Below are 16,821 nucleotides of genomic sequence, written 5' to 3' on the forward strand. Positions count from 1 at the left end.
AAATAGAGGCAAAAGATGATGAGAGGTTTGGCAACTAACTTCTGCTGAAAGGAGGGAAACTTTGGGGTCTGAAGCCTTTATCCTGTGCCACATGTGTCAACAGTTTGGTTTAAGGAATATTTTCTTTGTAATTTATCAATTGATCCTTGATGAGACCCTGGCAAGGCAGATGGATTTTTTAAGCTGTAGTACAGGAAAAATTGTTCTGTGCTGAGAGCAACAATTCATGAAGCTATTACACACTTCCCAACTCACCTTATGTTATTTTTTAGCAAGACTGTTTTTCTGTATAATTCTATCTTTTACCTTCTAATTCTTTCCCTTGTTGTTGTTTTTTTTTTTTTTTTTTGTTTTTCCAGCAAAACAGTTTTTCCAGTTAGACAAAATGAGTCAGAATACAAGATTCAAAACATTTCAGTGTTCAATGCAAGGAACTAGAGAATGAGTGGTCCTGGGAAATGCAGGAATTAAAAAAAAAAGTGGTTTCTTAGGAAGAAAAAGAAACACAAACTAGTGTTTTAAAGACGTGAATCCTTATTTCCTTAATGCAGACATATGCCATAAATCCACATCACTAAAATGGCAGGTTCTGCCAAATTTGCATATGAACATGCATTCCTGCAGATGGTTCCCTTTAGCTATTACAGCCATGTGCACATCTTGCTTGCCAGTGAGAACTGCGGCAAGTGTACAGCTTCCTACTTTGAAGATGTCAGTAAAGCTATCCAGGGAGACTTCAATTAAAAAATAATTGAATAATCATATTTGAATACCGTAAGTCAGAGATACAAGGCTTCTTTATTTCGTTTAAAGGACTGCTATCTACTGCTCGCAATGTTTATCATTAGTTCAGCTCTCTATGAGAAATTTCCCAGGCCTGGACCTACGTGAAAGAACATGTCAGGACAGCTAGACATCGCCCACAGTATCACTGTCATGAAGTCTAGTAGCTGTTAATACACATCTTCCTTGTATTTATTTTCTTTGATCAGGATGTAAAAAGAATTATTAATGCCCAATAGGCAGAAAAGTTTTATGTGAAGCTAGTTCATCTTATGTGAGCCATGGTGGAGTTTAGGAGTTCTGAAGCTTGGTGAGTTCAAGCTGCTTCTTGTTCTCTGGACAGTTATTTACACAGGGTGGATCTGCCTCATGGAAATGATGCCTTCTGGTCCTGATGTCTCTCCCTGACAGTGCCTGGGCCAGGCTTCTGTTACCCCTGCCATTGTCAGTGTCAGTTCAGGTGCCCACAGGGAACAGAGCCCACACAAACTTTCTTCATGTTTACCGCTCTCCTCCTACAGGACAAATGCTTGGGAGCTGTTGAGCACATCTGGTCTCAGTGCATATGGCAGAACTGCTGCACTTTTGTTTTGCAAGCTAACTGCTGTCCCATGTCTCTTTAGATCAATCTGTTATGTCAAGGACAAAGAAAGTTCCACATGGCATTTCCTATGCCTGTCAGACAGGTTTCTGTGCTCTGTGCCTTGCATGTGTTGATCTTGAACCATACCTTCATCTCAAGAGTCTGAAGATATCAAGTCATTACTGCCGATTTTGAGAGCATGGTGGTCTGGAATCTGGTCTGCAGTAATTCATACATACCGTACAAAAGGCCTAGTTAGGGGTTGTTTAACGTAAGAACATGCTGTGTTTATTTAACAGACATTTAAAGAAGAGCAAGGAGGACAGATGAAATGGTTACATGCTAATAATCATATTTCCTCCTCATCCCAGTCTACAGTTGAAGACTTCTAAGATACAATGTAAATAGGAAAGCTCTTCCTGCCATAGAAAGCAAAAAAGTTTTGGAACAATGGAAGCAAACAACCACATGGTAATTTTTCCCTCTCCAGGAAAACACATCCATGTTGATGCAGGCAAGCTGATCAGGCTAAGATAAAGGAGTTGAGGAGCACACTCCTCATTAGCTGGAATGAGTGACATAAGCTACAGGGGAACTGTGGAACACTTGCAGTCTTCATCTCGCGTCCCAGTTCAAGTCTCACTTGTACTGGAGGATCCACAACTCTTTAGGATGAACTGTCACATACACTTTAGTGGTGAAGGGACCACTACCCTTCTGTTTAGTGGAAGGTCCCATCCACCTGCAGAAGAGGCTTACTACCCCGTTTTGTACGATATTTTGGGGGAAGCACTAGTTTCCTTCTCCTTTGTCTTCTGTTTCTTTTTAAATCCTGGATCATTTAAATGACGCAGTTTATAGGGTAGCCCCACAAACACTTGCATTAGCAATAATAGAAGGTGGAGCTGGAGATAATCAGCAAGGGAAAAAAACGGTTATCTAAATGCATCCCTAACAAAGCAAATATTTAATGAACATACAGGAATATGACAGTAGTATAAACACAGGAGTTCATACTGGAAAACTATTAATCTGTTTTAATTAAGTACCAGTAGTCTTGACTTCCTCATACAGGCTTTCCTAGTTCACCGAAAAAATGCTCAAATATAATACAGCCATATTATGAATTTTAGAAGTAAAAACATACTGTCCTCTGATCATTGATCAGGGAGAGTTTCTAATGAGTGCAGTGGATATGGTGAGATATCCCCGAATTCATACCAAGCAAATTAACTCCCAAAACTGGAAAACACAGCAGGAGCTGGGGTACTCTACTTGGCATGTGGCTGTGCTAACCCAGCTGTGCTGCTCCTGCATCCAAACAGCACTCTCCGCCCTTCCTTGCTCTGCACAAAGATACCAGCTTGCTCAGAGGGAGCCCCAGATCCCTTCATCATGCTCCATTACACAGCTGGAAAGATGCCACCCATCTCTCCCACGTGACAATAACAAGTTACATTGTGCCACCAGGTTTGTCAGAAGTTGAGAAGAAAGCCAGCCTCTTCTGCCTCACCAGGAACCTCAGAACCCTGCTAACCAGGCCACTGGGAATCTCGACAACCTTGGCAGCCTATGAATCAGTATGGATTAGTGAGCGGGTATCTCCTGCCTGTATCTCTGAAGGACTAAGGAGCAGTATACAAATATTTGCCCCCTGCATCTCTAACGGTTACAAGGAAGTCAGATGAGTACATACAAATGCATGTGTCACTTGGGTCTGATAGATTTTCTTTATTAGAGACAGAAGTTAGATAATAAGTGGCACAGACTCCAGTACTGACAGCTGGTCACCTCCCAGCTTCCCTGGGAAACAGCAACAGGACAAACATCATGTGATGAAGAGCTTCCTCCATTAAGAAATATGCAATACATTGATTTGTTTCCAAAGCAGTACAATGTCTGGGATCCAAGTCAAGGCTAGTCCACCTATACCCCTCTAAGATTTATTTTTATACTTTCTCCCTTCCCTCTCTCCTTTATGCATTTCAGCTTCTGCCTGGTCCCACTCTGAATGTATGAGCACAAGCAATGTGTAAGGTGATGCAGCCCAGGGCCAGAGTATGACAGGGACAACCAATGCTGTGTTTCCTGTCACAGTGAGGTATAAGACCTGCAGACGGACTCTGTCAGACTTTGAAAGGACAGAGCATCTCCATAATCATTACAGAAAAACTTTGTTTCCAAAACCAAACCAAAAGACAGTAAGAAAACCAGACAAGAACAAACAAACAAAAAAACAACACTACCGCACCAAACCCTCAAACACACGAAAAAGTATTTTAAGTTTTCAGTTTCAAAAAAAAAAAAAAAAGAGTCAATTTCAGTTCATGGCTGGGTGCTGCTCAGTATCTGTATTTCCCTGGACATCTAATTTCTGATCTCCAGCTTGATTTGCTGAGTCTTCAGATTTGCCATTTAGATTACAGAAATGCTGAGCCAGGACTGCAACATAAACAGAAGATTCAGGGGGTTTATAGCGTTATTATACAATGCTTTTATAGACATTTAGAAGACTGACTGACTTTAGGTTTCTCATATACTTGCTATGAAACAGAAAGTGGAATTGAGAATATTATTTTAATTGCAACTTTTCTCTTCTTGCAATTCTAAGTAAAGAACAAGCTTCAGAAACGTGAGGTTCCTTACTAACTTTCCTCAGCATAATTAGAAAACATGATTCCTATGAGAAGTTAACATATACGATCCACAAATACTAATGGAAATTTGGTTTTAGTATTAGTCAGCTGCTGTCTCTGTTTAGCCCTTGCTAAAATACCCTCTGGTCTTGGTCATCCAGAAAGAGTTTTCACCACTGGATACAGGCATTTTCATAGCTTTTTTTCAAAGCTATTGGGATTTGTGGGGTGTGTTTGCCCTGTGGCTTTGGACATTTTATACAGTTTCTGTGAGGGACTGCTGAAATTACTTGCTTGATTAATTTGTCTGTGGACTAAAAATGTTATAATCTCTTTAAAAAGCTCCTTCCTTCTGATGCTTTTATATTCGTTTGGGCTGGCAGACTATTAAAGAAGAAGAGTTACTGATCTGAGAAGAAATTTTTTCCTGTTAACTGTGCTCTTCATTTTAACTTTCCCTCTCCAGCAGTGAATCCACCCCAAAAGGGTAGTTTGTCACCTTTATGCAGTTCATAAGTGAATTGCTCTTTGGGGAGAAAGTGAAGCAAAAGGAAATATAAGCAAGAGTTAATCTTAGATCAATCACACTCATTTCCAAGGGATTTGACATATGAGCCACAAACATTTCTGTACAATGGGCTCCATGCTGATCCGGTTTCTCGTGTCAGAGCAAGCTGCAGGTTCACTATGCTTGCCACAAGCAGCTTTCCTGTGCCAGTGGGAGGCACAGATTTCTGCAGTTGCCTCATACTGCACTGAGAGGAGAGAAGAAAAGAATAGCATATCGAAGGAAAAAACACCAGATTTCTGCTATACCTTTTTTTTTCTCTCAATTAAGGATATTTATGAAGGGATTATTATTTTCATCCTTGTTTCTCCTCTGTTTGTACTACACATATCCAGACAAGGATTTGCTTTGCTTTTTGAGTAGACTTTCGCTTAGAGACTTCTGCAGCTCTTTTCTATTTAGTTGAGATAGTCCATGCTCTTCTAAAAGATCAATTGAAATACAATTTTGAAAAAAAATTTAGCATCCTAGAAGGAGCTTTGTTAGACTGCGGAATGGTCTCCCAGGGATGTGGTGGTAATGACTTTGCTTGCAACGTATAGGACTGCTGCAGCGAAACACTAGAAATTATATAGAGCAAATGAGATTTATTTTCAGGTACTGAGCTGAGATTTAGCAGACAAGATGTGTCAATGCAGGCAGTTTTGATTTTACTCTTTTTTTCTGATACCCACCTCTAACTCTGTATAAACAAAGAAGGGTTTTCATTAAAACAAATCAAACAAAAAAAACCCAAAACAAATAGACACACATAAGAAAAAAACACTAACAACTCAATAAAAGACAGAAAATCACTTCTTTCAGGGAACATAATCTGCCATGGTTTAATTGAAACTACAGTTTGCTACATTTCTGCAATGTGCTCACACTCACCACATACTTCCTTTGTTATGGTTTAAGCCATATTTGCTTTAAGTAAGTATCCTCTTTGAAGTGGACACACTCTAGACTTCAAGTAACATTTCAGATTTTCTAACAACTGCACCTTGCTTCACATTTCTGTAGTTTTCCAAAGCTGTGTGAATGCACATATTACTTTTTCTAAGCTGGTAAGAGTTAGAGCCTTGTCTGATTTAGTTATTACTTCTCAATGTTTCTCCATCCGCAACTACATTAGATTTAAGTTTCTACAAGCAAAACCCATTTTGCAACTTGAGGCAATCCTGCAGAATAGGCCAGAGCGAATTCAACTCAAATTCAACTGTGAGGATGCCATTTCCTTCCACCTCTTTATATAAATCACATTGAAACAAGAGTTATGAAATATTCCTGTCCTATATACTTTAAAGAAGTCACTTTTATGCTATCTTAAGTGTGGAAGTACTGCTAGATGTCTATGGTATACTAAGAAAGGGCAGGCTTAAAGTGTTTCTCTCATTTGCCTGGGTAAAATGTGTTGAATCATATATTCATAACTTGAAGATAAAGCCAGAATAAAATGCTATTTAAATGCAAGTGGATACTTATGGAAGTTATGGTATTCCTCTGACTCTCATCTGCACTGATGTATAGAGAAAAATCAATATGTGACTTGGGAGGATGCAGAGCAGAGTTCTTCCTTGTTATTTTTTGCTACATCACAAGCACGCTACAATCCACTGAGCGCTATGGAACTGACATGGTCAGATTGTCCAGCATTTAGTCCTGCAAAAATGGAAGTGCTAGATGAATAGGAACATAGATTCAAGCCTATATAGAGTGTGTAGCTTCAACACACAGAACTACACTGGGATTTTCAAATACAGTTTACAGTAGCTAGCTGCATAAAAAGATTTACATCTGATTTTCAGCTGATTTCAGACTGTGCTTGTCTTTAATCTTGAGTGGAGGGGTATCAGAGCCTCTGGGGAAATAAAATATTTTTGTTTTTTAAAAAACAGAGAGCAGATATTCAAGTGCTTAGCTCTGCGCACGTAAAGATGCTGGGATACCTGGAATTATTATTTTAATAGATGGCTGAAAGGGAGATCTCTTTGCCTTTCTCTGTTGTTTCCATTTCAAGAGCACATCATTGCATGAATTTATTTCTGGGATAATCAGCGGCTGTCATGAATATCTGTAATGAAATTAAAGATCCCCAGGATGAATTCAAGGAGACTTGGATGAGTCTGAAAAGTACAACCTGTCTTTCAGTAACTGATCCCCTGTGCATCTAGAACTGACAAATCTGTTCAAATGGTAGGTCACAAATTCCCCATCTATCTATGGATAATCGTAAGGATTTGGATCACTCTTTTTAAGCCTGAACTCTATATTCAGTTAGGTTTCAAGCTCCCTACTGTATGTGGCTTTCCTGTGGGCTTTTGTCTTCATTTTCATTTGATTTCAACAGACGTTATTTACTGTTATTTCCCTCTGCTTTGGAGAGGATTTATCATCAAAATGTATTTTCACTTTAGTGCACAAATGCATTAAATCCAGGCATGAAGCCTGACCAAAACAGCTGGAAAGTGACACTGAAATTAAGGCTATAGAGCTGCCTTTCTAATCTGCTGAGCAGTTTATATAAATGCAGTTTAAATAAAATGAGTCTGCAAACAGCAAAGCTTAAAGGATATTAAATCCTGGCTTTATAAATGATGGCCAGACTAGCAGGAACCACCCCATAGTGTGTAATCTTTTTCTTTCATGTAACAAGGTTATCTGGCCTCACAAGCTTCTTAGGATAAACTTAATTAAAGTCAATGAAAAGAAAATGCAAAAGGGGAAAGGTAGCTGGTTTGATTTCAGAAATTAAGTATTTCAAAATATGTATTTCTGTAGGCTAGAGGTATGTCTCCCTAGTCTTAGTGGGAGAAATCTCAATTTCATATTTATTTTTCCCATTCATTTTATACATGTACACGCACACACTCATAGTGAGCAGGAGGTGAAGGTGAGTGGACATTTCCCTTTTCCTGGGAGACAAAAGCTCACTGAATCATAAAGATTTCCCTGAGGACAGAATATGCTACACATGTTGGCAATGAGCTTGTCAGTGTTCCTAACATTTCTATACAGTTGTAATTCATGGATTTAATAAAATATTGATATCTGTTTCCATAGTTCTGCCATGCAGCAAAAATCATTATGTGGTCTAAATTAAACACTCCTGCAATGGGCTGGAGACTGCATGTCATTCCTTGCCCTGGTGGAAAAGCTCTGTGCTACCCCATCTGCTGTTCCAAATGCCAAACCTCAGAAATATCACTGAATGGATGGGCTGTTGTAAAGAAGTGCTTGCTATTTTATTTGAGTTTCTGTTTAGCCTGGTAAAACATCCCCCTATCGGTTTGTATCACTGAGCTGTTGCTGAGCTACAGGCCCAGGTCTAATCTCAGATTGATGAAATGCATCCAACATGACATTTGACTCAATCTGCTCATAAATAATAATACTACTTTACATTTATATAACCCTTTTCAGCAAGAGCTCTCCCAAAAGGTCTTTTTGACCTCCAGTTTATCTATTGTGACTCTCACTGAATTAGAGGCAAGCCTATGTTCTCTACTCCACTACCACATAGAGTGTGGAAACAGCCACAAGACTAATTATGTTTACGATGATATTCCAGTCATTTTAGCTTTGTGGTGCTCAGTAATCCATCTCGGCAAAGATCACCTGTAACATTGTTAGTATCTCAGTCATCTGGACAGCAGTCAACTCTATAAAAAGCTACCTGCCCCATAAGTACTACCCCTTTTCTTCCAAATTGGGAATTTCCAACCTTCAAATAATTACATAGACATCAACTTGACAATATTTACTGCAGAAAAATGATACTTTTAAGCATGGGATTTTACAATTTACTGTTGGCTAAACCTAGAAGTTTAATGAGGTTGGAAAAAAAAAAAAAAAAAGGGGTTCCTGCACTTACTCTGGATTTGAGGTATTTTTGCCTCAGTCCTAACCAAGGAAATAATGAGATATTGAAATTTACCACTGTGACACTGTCACATCAAGAAGGTTATGTAGGTCATATCAAAACAGGGCTTTGTTCTGCTTGTAGTCAGGATTTTTTTCCACTTTGGCTTGTGAGGGTAGATTTTCAAAACAATGAAACAATCAATCAATCAAACAATGAAACAATCCATCAATCCAACAATGCAGATAAGGATTTTCAGATTCATATGCAGCTGTTGAAGACTAAATCCAACGAATAATTGCCTTTGATAAATCAAAGTCTGGCTTTAACAATCTACCAATGCACAGCACCTATCTACAGATCTGTTTAAGAAACTCACTGTGAGACATTTTTTCCCTATTCCTGCTGAAAGCAGAGGTACAATTCCTATTGCCTTCCAGAGAAACAAAATTTAGCCATTGTAGCATTTTTAATTCTGTGTAAAACTTTCTAATTTGGTTAATAGAGACAGTATAGTGCAATGTTTTCTAAACAATCTTCAATTACTAGGGTTATTTTAAGTTATCTTTATGGTTCACAGACTATGCCAAAGACAGCAGATGACAAACTCTACAAGAACACATGGAATACACAGCAAGAGAAAAAGAAGGCACCACGTTCAGCGCTTGAAATTCTCAGCTTGTATATGAGAGGGCCAACCATAAATTCCTGTTCTGAATCAGGAAGAGCACGGATGAGAACCTTGCAGTGAGAACTCAGGGATTTTAGCTATTGTGGTGAGATTTTTTTATGATCTCTGGTTGTATTGTGAAATTTTAAAGAAGCTTCTTGTTAATCCATCTTAGCTTTATTCCCAAGTTTATGCCCATAAAGCCATTATATAGCACCTTGTTCTTGCAAAGAGGCCAATGTGATCAGCAATTACCAAAAGTAAACAGGGTGCAGATCTTATCATACATTATAGATGGAATCAATACCGTAACAGAATCTAAGAAAGTCTAATCAACCAATAATTTTCTCTACATATCCTGGCCTGTTCTTCGTTGCTGTTGTTTTTTTTTTCCTCAGCTGCTGATACACTTGTCCCCACATCTGAACCTACAACACATTCTGTTTCCATTTGGTGCCTGCACATCACCACTTGAAAAGGCAGGTATGTATTTGCTATACAGAGACAGCAATTTTCAAATCTGTGTTTAGACTAAGGCTCCAGCTCGGGTTAAAAGTGTCCCGACTCTCTCACAGTGTTTCAGCTCTAAGAGCAGCTATCCCATAAACTCTTACTGTTAAGTTAAATATATGTACTATATGCCAGCTTTGCAGTTTGGCATCTGATAGCAAACAGATACCAAAAGGTTAAGTCAATGGTTCTGATCTTGTAACCTAACTGTGAGCTACTCATTCCTACCCTCCTTCAGATGAAGCAATCACATAAAAATAAAGCACTTCCTAATAAAAACAGTAAGTGTTCAGATCTCCATTCAAGACAGAAGGAATTTTGATAGTTCTGATTTTATGGACTGTAGACTAGGGTAGCAAAAGTATGTTGATTTTCTTACAGGGGATAGAAATAAAGTAAAATGAAAGCAGATGGATCTGCCCTAGCAGTGAACCATTGGATACAATACTTTGCTTCAGTGAATATCCAAATTATTTTCAGGTAGTTTGGCACATAGGTAATTTATGTGCTTCATTCTCTGCCTGCTATTTAGAAGCTGTTTCTCAAGTCAGGATTGTTCTCTGAACTGTTCACCTTTTCATGCACTATTTCACACTTAACTCTTCTAATATTCTTCTTAAGGTTAACTTAGTGAAGTGAATTCAATATACTTTTTTGTTGAACTCAGAGACTCTGCTTGTGACTGGGGTCAAACTAAAAACTGTGCGGGTGCTCTTAGGTGACTGCTTTCTTGATGACTGCATGTATCATGCAGAGGCTGTCCCAGACTTGATATGCTTGCCGTCACTAATCAGAAGAAACTATTAGGGTACAGTGTCCCTCCAAAAAGACCACATATATAAATTCTTCTTTTGAGACCCCAAATACCAAAGCTGACTTCTAGGTGTAGTACATTTCATTTAATATTTTTGAGTATAAAACAGAAGAACTGAAGCACAATTTATTGTCTCAGATGAGCTTATCAGAAGACTACGTGGTAAAATATACATCTTGGGTACCCCAACTTCCTGATCCCACGAACAGCAAACCAAAATGCTCGTTTGGCTGAGAAATATCAGACACTCAGCTGATATAAAAAAACATCCTGAAGATGATGGTGATGGAGGAGTGAGTGGGTCACAATGAGGAGACTACGATGGTCTCCTAGAGGTCCCCTGTCTCAGTTGCAGGATGGAGTTGGGCTCAGCATGTCACTGCACCTCTAGCTTCGGCCTCAGCAGCCCTCAGCTGACTTCCTAATACACAGAGCAGCTCAGGACCCCCATCATCCCTGTGCCAGCAGAGCACTGACGTTAACTCCAGCATAGCAGCGATGCTTGAAGAGCTTGTGAACTACATGTGATACAACATACAGATATTCAAGAAACGCACATGGAGTCTGAGAATGTTCAGACTCCCCAGGGATAAGCAGCCCTGGTTTCCATAAAGATTCTAACATTTGTAGTTCTCACTGAAGCATTTTAAAAGCTGATAATATTTTTATCCTTACTGGTATCAGTTCTCCCCTTTACTTGGTTGAGGAGTCTAGGATAGAGAAGTGATACTATTCTTATTGATAGATACAAAAACCTTACAGAGGAGACAACTGGAAAACCAAAGACTCTGTCCACAGTAGAAACTTTAGTACCTGGAAATCATAATGCTGAATTAAGTACCTAGGCTCTCTATACAAGATGACTCAAATACTTCAGAAGACTGGGATACCCATGTGCCTAAAACAATCTAAGTTAAAAAAACAACCAACCAACCAACCAAAAACACCACCCACACCACAAACCCCACACAAACAAAACCACAAATAAATACAAACAAAACCCCCCAACAAAATAAAACAACCCCCTCCCCCAAACAGTCAAACAATCCAAATGTGTATAACACCAGCATTATTAAAATTATTTTCTAGGTATCATCACGACCGTATCTATCTGGGTTAAGCTACAGATACACACAAACTTATATATTTGAAGATTTCTAAATCTTTCAGAATCATCTGAAAGGCTACAGATCTGACATGAGTAGATTTACAGAAGAGGATAAATCTTGGCAAAACACTGCTTCGTAGTTCAATTAACCTGCTTCAGGGAAATAGAATTTAATTGCCAGAGTGCAATCGCTTCCGATAAGGTTTGATACTAACATCATTATCTGTCTGTAAATTTATCTTTACCAGATGTTCTGAGGCAACTAAAAGTCGATAGCAACCTACTTCAAATAGCAAACTCTGTTGTTACTACAACTTGTAAAGCATCTAGTCGAGGTCAGTAACTAGTTTTATTAAGAAAAATAGTGAATGTAGCTTCCTCTTAAAAAAAAAAAAATATCCCGTAGCATTTATTATTGGTCATTTTCTGTATAATTCTCCTGGTAGAATACCTCATTACTGTGTGGCCCACTTCCTACAGATTACTCAGCTGTGCCATTTCCTGGAGGGTGAAATGAAGTCCAGCATCTCGTCTCATGGGTGGTTGAATGAACTATTCCAGAAGATGATGTTTAAGGATGTTGGAAAACTGCTTTCCCTTGCTTCCCTAACATTTGAGCAGTTTCAATAACTGCAGCTGAACACATTTTCTATTGTTATAGTTGTGCAAAGACACTTTAAAGGCAAACAAGGTCTATCTCCTAGAGTCCTTTTACACTGCAGGGTTGTGACATTAGGTACAACTAGAACTCACGTAGACACCCTGTGGTCAACATCAAATAAGATAGGTATGGCACCACGTAGAGTGGGGTCAGAGAGGCACAGCCCTGGCTAACTGCACAAGTACATACTCAGGTATCAGCAGCCACATTGCACCCCACTTTCCTGGCAGCTATGCTCTTCTTGCTACAAAGTATCCTTTGTGTAAGAAACAAGCCAGCTTGACTCTCTGATCTCCTTCCATATCCTTGTGTTGGTAAGAACATCAGTGACACAAAGCTTGTGTCCTATATCCAACAAGCCTTACTCTGCAGTTCTCCTCACACAATTTATCACCTCCATCCTCAGAGCTGGAGATATTTCACCATCACATTTAGGTAGAAGGTGGAACAGGGTTGCAGGTTCCCTGCTTTACAGGATGTCACTATTGCAAGGAGAGTTAAGAGTAATTCATCTGGCTTGTTTCTTCTTTTCAAAACAGACATCAGAAAGAGCATTTTACATTGTCTTGGTTGAAGACAAGGTGTTAGGTGAAATGGCTATTCAGTTAGACACAGGGCTGCTATTATTATGTTCTTACATGTTTTCATGTTCTCCAATATTTAAGGAAATAAGTGCTTAGAGGTGCTGAGTTGCAGCATTTGGAGTGTATGAGAGCAAGGAATGCAATATATTCCTGATGATGATACTAAAGCTATTTCTACAGTACAATTCATTGACAATTTCTATCACAAGTAATTTGTATTTATGAAACCGCAGAATAGACCCAAGTGTTTTTTCAGATGTTAAGCTTATCCAATGTAATCACATTGTAGTGAATGTATCTGTTCTTCGAATTAGCACTGAGAATTTAAAAGTTGAATAGATTTTTGTTACCTAGGGAAATTTACATATGTAAATTTAAGCAGCAAAAATCCCCAACCTATCAGTATTGAAGTTTTCTTGTTCTGCAAAGTAACAAAAACCAAAACTTAATTAATCTTTTGTAGAGACACAGTTTAGCAAGATGTGCTATTTTGAAAATAGACCTTCAAGCTTTGTAAGCCTGCAAAATTTGCAAATAGATGAGAACCAACTCTTCATAAATGAGATAAGGTGATAAAGCATGTACTCTTCAACTAATTGTAGATGTAATGCCTAAAGATCTTGTGAAATAACTTCTCTTATGCTAGGTATTAATATAAATTAGCTCAGCTGTGAGCTTGGTTTCTCTTTTCTTAAGAGCTGAATAGATTTGCTATGACATTACTGTAAAAATCTCTGGAGATGCTCTGTGGATAATGATGGATATTGAATTAATTTCCATAGAATTAAACTACACTGAAACATTTGACTCCTAGTTGTATTACGTCCTTTGATCCCACAAACCTAAACAAACTTCATATATCAGTCCTGTATCAGTTTAAATATCAGAGCATACACCACAGCCATCTTTCTCCTAAAGAGCCATCGGCTTATCAGAAGAGAGAAGTGAACCCTGCAAGCAAAACCTTGTAATTCTTTTTTTTAATACAACAAAGTGAATTTATGTGAATGTGACACCTGGTCTTTGTCCAAGGATTCACAAAAACCTGTTACCTCAAAGCAAGAATGTGCTATTGGGAGTGGAAGGAAGAAAGTCCAGATTGGTGGATTTCCACATCTCCAATTACAATGCACAGTGAAAGTCAACATCTTCCAACTCTTTCTACAGAGTTATTCCCTTCATAGTTTAAGAAAAAGCCTGCCCTTGGATACCACTGTGTAGAAGCACTTGACGCTCTTTACGATACAGTCTTCTCGTACCAAGAAGAAAATTTCACGTCTCTCAGAGGGCTTCCTGATCAAAGCCATCAACATCATTTGAGCTGACAGCAGACAAGAACTCTCTTCAGAACAAGATACTTTACCTATGGACAGCTGTACCTGAGCAACAAATACATGAGCGCATTTATACTCTCTAGAGAAAAGGAGAGTTGCATGAAGAGAATCATGGTCAGCAAGATACTGGTACACAAATACAGAAGGGCAATAAAGGAGGTCTCGCACCTTGTGCTTCTGTGGCTCACAATCATCTTACTCCAATTCCCAGTCCCCTTTACAGGGGGGACCTGTGGAGCATCCAGATGAAACTAAAGAGGTATGGGAAAACATGGCAGATACAGGAGCAAGGCTGTGAGTGACACTTACGTAAAGTCCCAGTCCCAGTCTTGCTCTGTGGAAGTAACAAGCCCACCATTCCAACAGGGTTCTGGCTGTTGTTGCCTGTAATCCTCCAAGCTGGTGGAGAGATTCACTGGCGCCAATGAGACCTGCACAAACCCACTCATCTCTGGCTGCAACTGAACCCAAGTTAAATAGCTTCTGAATCCTAAATAATGCAGAAACCAAGCTCCAGTTTAGGTCATTAAATGCTTTATTTTACCTTATACATTATAAAGTTTTTGTCTTATGTGGCATGAATATTTCCAGCACAAGTCTGGCTTTTCTTTATCATGTTTGAACCTGTAGCAACAAAAAGAACAAATATGAACAGGAGAAGGCCTGAAAAAGCATCTGTCAAGTTGTTTGGGTTTTGTCATCCCCAGAATGAAACTAAGACAGGTGGCTGACATGAAGGAATAACAATTGTCCTTTCAAAAAGCCTCTTACCTTCCTCCATATTAACAGGCATAGTTAGATTAGCAGGGAGCCTTAACTAATCCCCACTGGTACCACATATCCTACTCCCTGAAAGGCAGGACATACTTTTTAGATTAGATTTCACAAGCCCAATTAGCATAGAGCACGGCGGAAGTGGCAGGTACAAAAATGTACAACGATTTTGTTTGCAAAATAGGCATTGTCTCAGCTGCTTTGATTGTATCCCAATTCACAAGAATATGGATTCCCTTTAGATCTGCACCCAAGGAAAGGTACAGTTTTGTTGCTCTTAAAGTAGACTTGAGATAATTGTATACTTTGTATACTCTTAAAGTCCTATTTATTTTTTGCAATACTAATAGCCAAAGCTCCCAGATTCAGTCCCAACTTCAACAGGAGCCCATGAATGGAACAAAGATTAGACAAGCTTTCTTCTCTTCTATGAGTCTTCTCAAAATAGGTCATCAGGATTGTACCTGACTGCCTAAGGCACTCAGAGTCTCCTTAGCCTCATCAGTTATTAGAAGACATACAGAATAAGTTACACATATTTTCTGCTCTGTGCTAGATTTAACCCAAAAGAAAGACGTGTTTCCGTATAATAGCTAAAATTAAAAACAAAAACAGAGGGGTAAGAGTAGGGTCATTTTTGTTTGGTTGGTTTTCATTGTTGTTTGGTTAGTTTTTTTAAAACAGATGAAACTCAAAATAGTCTTGAGCAAAAAATACAGTCAACTTTATTTCTTAAAACTTGCTTGGATTTTAATCTGTCTACGCATATGATTACACTTGAAAATAGCTTTCTTGGTGCAATATCTTTAGAGGAGTAATTTGGAATATCAACTCATTTAAGATTACTACATACTGCTTTCTTTATTAATTGCCAAAAAGCAATACTGTAGAAATGATGGTTTATTTAATGTTTGTATTTATAAGCCTATTAATATTATCTTAATACTAATATGGTAGAATGTTAATTACATTGTCATCTTTCCTTCTTATTTTCAATTATGCTCTTAATATACCTGACAGCCCTCTTACAGCACAGATCTGGTTCCACTAAGTACCAGAAGCCATGTTTAACAGAGCAAGTTTCCACTGTTATTCCTGTCAATGCTAAAGAATTAACAGAGGCTGAGGTCAATAGATTGACCTCTAAACCAGAGGATCTCAGCCTGTGGTCTGCAAGCTACCTGTAATTTGTAAAACACTATACAGTATTTTAAATGTTGAGGGGGATGGGCTGGGGAGCAGCAGGAGAAAAAAAAATATTCCTATCCATTAAAGCAAGGAAAGAATTTAGAAGGAGTGGAAATAAAAGTACTAGATGACTATTTAAAGCTTAGTCTAAATTTATTTAACTGTGAATGTAACTGTGTCAAGCCATGCAAAACATGGTGAACAGTAAGAACAGACGATTTTATGATCTTGTATTGGTACAAGTGCAACCTTGACTTTCTGAGGTTTTCTGGCAGAACTTACCTATTCAGGCTGCATAATCTTTATTACTGCTGAAGGCTTTGGTAATCAGAGGAGCATAAAAAACAGGTATTCCATGAAGCTGTTTGTAGGATCACTTTTCAAAACAGAACAGCTCTAATTTATGTTAGAAAGATGCGTTTCTTAGTCCAAGAGATCACAAAATTCTAAGTACACATTGACAAGAAAAAGCTAAGACTGGCATTTGCTTTTAGCCTAGTTTGACCAAGCCCAGTTTCTGCATGACCATGTCTGTGTTTTTATCTGCCTCTCTCATCCAACTAAATAACTTTTAAGCCAATTTTGGCGACCTTGGACAGAGAGTAAAGGTATTTGAAGTAGGTCTCAATACTCTGGATGCCAACTTTCTACAAAATTACTGGAAACAGGTAGCTAGGTAGAGATGAAAGGCCATCCATTGCCTGCACTGAATACGTGACACTGTGACCTGAATTCACATTAAGCCCCAGGGAACTTAAGAGGAT

This window comes from Patagioenas fasciata, chromosome 1 (assembly GCF_037038585.1).
Source record: "Patagioenas fasciata isolate bPatFas1 chromosome 1, bPatFas1.hap1, whole genome shotgun sequence".
NCBI lineage: Eukaryota > Metazoa > Chordata > Aves > Columbiformes > Columbidae > Patagioenas > Patagioenas fasciata.